Genomic DNA, 4,237 nt, shown 5'->3' with positions numbered 1-4,237 from the left:
TACCTCCATTTATTGCCCATCCCTAATTGTTCTTGAACAGAAGGGACAGTTAATAGTCAAACACACTGAAGGAAAAGCAGAAATTACAGATGCTGGGAATCTGAAATAGAAACATAAAATTCTGGAAAAATTCAACATGTCAGGCAGTATCTGTGGAGAGTGGAAATGGAGCCAACATTTTAAATTAATTAATCTTCCTCAGAACTGGTTTGTTCTGACATAAAGCAGAAAGCAATCTGAAATTGTTGAATCACAAGAGTAGGAATATGCTGAGTCAGAAGCCATGAGCTAGAGTTTATATTGGGTTCCACTAGAAAGAAGCTAAAGAGAAAGGAGTCGGACTAGAAAGAAGCTAGAGAACTAAAATGACAGGTAATGGGAATCTCAGGACTACCCTTGTGGACTGAATGGAGCTGCCCTCTAAAGTGATCATTGTAATGTATGGATTGATTTCTTTTAGAGCAATGACACTCCCTCCCACCTTAGCACTAAATATTGATCTGTTGTCTACACATGTGCATTGTCCTCTCTCTCTCTCTCTCTTGATTAACAGTGAAAGATGCACTGAATTTAAAGTGAATTTAATGTGAAGTTGGCTTCAGTTGGGAGAGTTGATGAAAATGATAGTGCTAATGAAGGCTGGGAGTCATATATCGCGGGGGTTGAACTGTATTGTAATGCAAACAATGTGGAGGAACAACTGTGTACATACATCTATTGATGCTTCTGGACACATCTTCAGTGATGTTCCTGGAATCATCGGGTGTTTCGGGTCTTTCAACATCATACAAACTCCTCCAGGTGACCCAGCCGGGACTGATCAGACCCCAGCTTGTGTCCAGATGGCTAGCTACTTATGACTCCATGGCTCCCCTCTTTTGAGCCACAGCCATCTTGAGACCCTCTCTGCTGCATCGGTGGTACTGCGGATGGCTCTCCTCTTCCTCTCTCCCTCGGTGCCCAAAATGCTGAAGGCTCAAACTAAAGAACGGGCTACGACCAACCTCCACTGGGAGACACCTCACTCTCCATCCAGCCTGCTGACAGTTGCTGACCAGTCCTGCGCACTTGGAGAGCTTCCTTTCAAAGGCCTCCTCCAAGCTATCCTCCCATGGGACTGTCAGCTCCAGCAGCACCACTTGCTTAGTAGACTCAAACACTAGGACAATGTCTGGTCGCAGGGTGGTAGCTGCGATATGGTTGGGGAACTTCAGCTGCCCTTCGAGGTCCACCAACAGCTGCCAGTCCCTTGCAGAGGTCAGAATGCCTGCGGATGTTCTTTTGGCAGGTATTGGCTGCTCCCCAGCTCTGACAAAGGCAATGGTCTGCTTGGAGGGTCGGGACCGCTTCGCCCACTCAACTCCTGCGCTGACGGCTTCAGCGATGGTCTTCAAGACCTGATCATGCCTCCACCTGTACCATCCCTCACCAAGTGCCCTTGCACAGCCGCTGAGGATGTGCTCCAGGGTTCCTCGCTTGGAGCACAGTGGGCACGCAGATGACTCTGCCTTGCCCCATATGTGCAGGTTTGATGGGCTTGGAAGCACATCCTACACTGCCTGGTTGAGAAATTGGATGCGGTGTGATTCGGCTTTCCAAAGATCAGCACAGGTCACTTTCCTCTCAACCGCACTCTCCCATCTTGTCCAAGCTCCCTGTTGCTTCATTCCCACCACCTTGCAGGCTCTCGTCTCCTCCACTACTGCTCTCACCTCCTCCTGAACTAGACGACGCCTTTCCTTCCCTCTGGTGTCCATTTGGGGAGTTGGAAAGGATCCTAGCCCAGCTCGGCCTCGTGTGACCTCTCCCACCAGCCTCCTGTGACACAACCTTGCCTCTGCCTCCTGAACAGCTTCCTCTGCCCTCCACTTCCTGCCAGTACTTACTTGGATCCCTGCTCTAGCCATCTTCGGGTCACTTGAGTCCCTTGAGTCCCTATACTGTAGCACTTCTCTGGCTCTTGTTACCTTGAGTTCTTCCTCCAAGGATTTGAACGGCAGTTGCAGTTTGTTGTGGTGACCATAGAGTGCGATGCTGCTCAGGCTCTTTGGCAGCCCCAGCCATCTCCTGAGGTAGTTGCTAACCCTCCTCTCTAAGGTTTCGACTGTTGAGACCAGAACTGCATCGACAAGGAGGGGCCACAGGATTCTGGAAAGGATGCCATGCTGATACACCCAGGCTTTAAACTTCCCAGGTAGGCCAGACTTGTCCACAGATTTCAGCCAGCCATCCAACTCGGTGCAGGTTGCCTGAATGGATGTTGTGTCCCTTAACGAGCTGTCAAAAACTTTGCCTAAGCTCTTGACTGGCTTTTCTGTGATGGTTGGGATGGCTGTGTCTGTGATGCTGAACCGGAACTTGTTCTCCACCTTCCCTTTCCTCAGCACCATCGATCTTGATTTGGCAGGTTTGAAAGGCATCCGGGCCCACTCCACCAGCTTTCGAGCCCTTGCAGAATCCTTACGCAGCCTGGGACTGATTCTGTGGTGACTGTGAGGTCATCCATGAATGCCCTGATAGGTGGTTGCCGTTGAGCATAATTCATTCTGGGTCCTCTGCACTCTGGTTCAGCAGACTTAGTGAACATGTTCATGGCTAGGGGGAACAGTGTCACTGAGATAGTGCACCCTGTGATGATGCCGACCTCCACCTCGTGCCAGGTTGATGTAATTACTCCTGAAGAGACCCTCATCCTGAAGTTGCTATAATTATCAGCGATAAGGTCTCTGATTCTGCTGGGGACGTGATATTTGGTCAGTGTGAGCTGCACCAGCTTGTGTGGAATGGAGCCATATGCATTTGCCAGGTCGACCCACAACACTGACAGGTTGCCCTTGTTCTCTCTGGCCTCCCTGATGAGCTGTGTCACCACACCGATGTGCTCCAGACAGCCTGGCATCCCTGAAATGCCACCCTTCTGGACTGATGTATCAATATAGGTGTTCTTTGCTAGGAAGGTGCACAGCCGGTTAGAAACTGCACTGAAGAAGATCTTGGCCTCGACACACAGCAGGGAGATGATGCGAAACTGATCTATCTGGGTGGCATTTTCCTCCTTCAGGATCCACACCCCTTCAGCCACTCTCTACTGTTCTGGGATCTTCCCCCTTCTCCAGAAGATTCTCAGGATCTTCCACAGACGCAGCAGGAGTTTGGGGCAGTTCTTGTACACTTTGTATGAGATGTTGATTGGTCCTGGAGCCGAGCTTGCCCTTGCTTTGCGGACGACCTCTCTGACTTCCTTTAGTTGCAGCTCTGACATGTCGAACTGCTTATCCGGTTCAGGTGGGTCTATTAGGATTTCGCACTCTCCCAATTCCTGCACTCTTCCAGGATCATTATATATCTTCTTCAGATGTTGGTCTATGTCTTCCTGCAAACAGACTAGTTTCCCACTGTGCTTCTCCCCCAGCAACTCCTTGGTGAACTTGAAGGAGTTGGCGATAAAGGCAGCACGTTTTCGGGCCCTTTCACAGTGCCACCTCCAATGCCACTCTGCCCGGCGGAGGACCCTGATCTTCTTTCGTACTATGCACATCAGCTGGGCCAAGCCAATGCGCTCCTCTTCTTCTGCTTCCTTGTATTGGGACTTCAGCGCTTTCATCTCCTGCCTGATGTTGTGGATCCTCAATGCTCTTTGGTTCTTCGAGTAAGATGTTTTGGAGCTTTCCTTCTCCTCTTCTCTGAACCGTTCAGCTGCGATGCTGACAATAATTGTTGTCATGGCTTGCAGCTTCCTGTCAACCCCTCCCTTTGCCGTTACCTCCAGAATTTGGTTAACATCTTCATCAAACTGCTTCCACAGTGAAGTCATTTTAGCTGCAGGCCATTTGATCTGCCTCCTGTTAGACTTCATGTTAAAGGGATTAGTTTGTAACACTTGGAGTTTCCGGGCACTATGGGGTGACTCCGGGCCTGGCACCTCCTTCGTCTCACCAGGTTGGACACCTGCGCATTGCGCTACTCCTGCTCCCGCCAAACACTTCATCCTCGCTTGGTGGATCTTCAAGCCGCGATCATTCTTGCAGATTTTGCCACATGCACACTGCTTCCTCATCGTCGTTTCTTCATTGCCTGGGTCTGATGTCGTTGTGTCCATCCGACTGGGGTGCTCATCCTCCCCCCGTCTTGGGCACCCCTGGGGGTATCTTTTCCTTAAATGCTTTGTAACTTTTGTGGGGGTCCTCCTCTCAGAGGACACAGATTGGGTTGCCAGCCCGTTCTGCCCTGGTTGCCG

The 4,237-nt window shown here is 50.4% G+C and overlaps 1 pseudogene; it reads right to left on the bottom strand.

The window, feature by feature from the left end:
• Positions 1–773: 773 nt before the first annotated feature.
• LOC140198619 (uncharacterized) lies at positions 774–4,003 on the bottom strand (annotated as a pseudogene).
• Positions 4,004–4,237: the final 234 nt, after the last annotated feature.

Source organism: Mobula birostris, chromosome 6 (assembly GCF_030028105.1).
Source record: "Mobula birostris isolate sMobBir1 chromosome 6, sMobBir1.hap1, whole genome shotgun sequence".
In the NCBI taxonomy this organism is placed as follows: Eukaryota; Metazoa; Chordata; class Chondrichthyes; order Myliobatiformes; family Myliobatidae; genus Mobula; species Mobula birostris.
The sequence above is the reverse complement of the archived record's forward strand: the minus strand, read 5'-3'. Positions and strand labels throughout refer to the sequence as shown.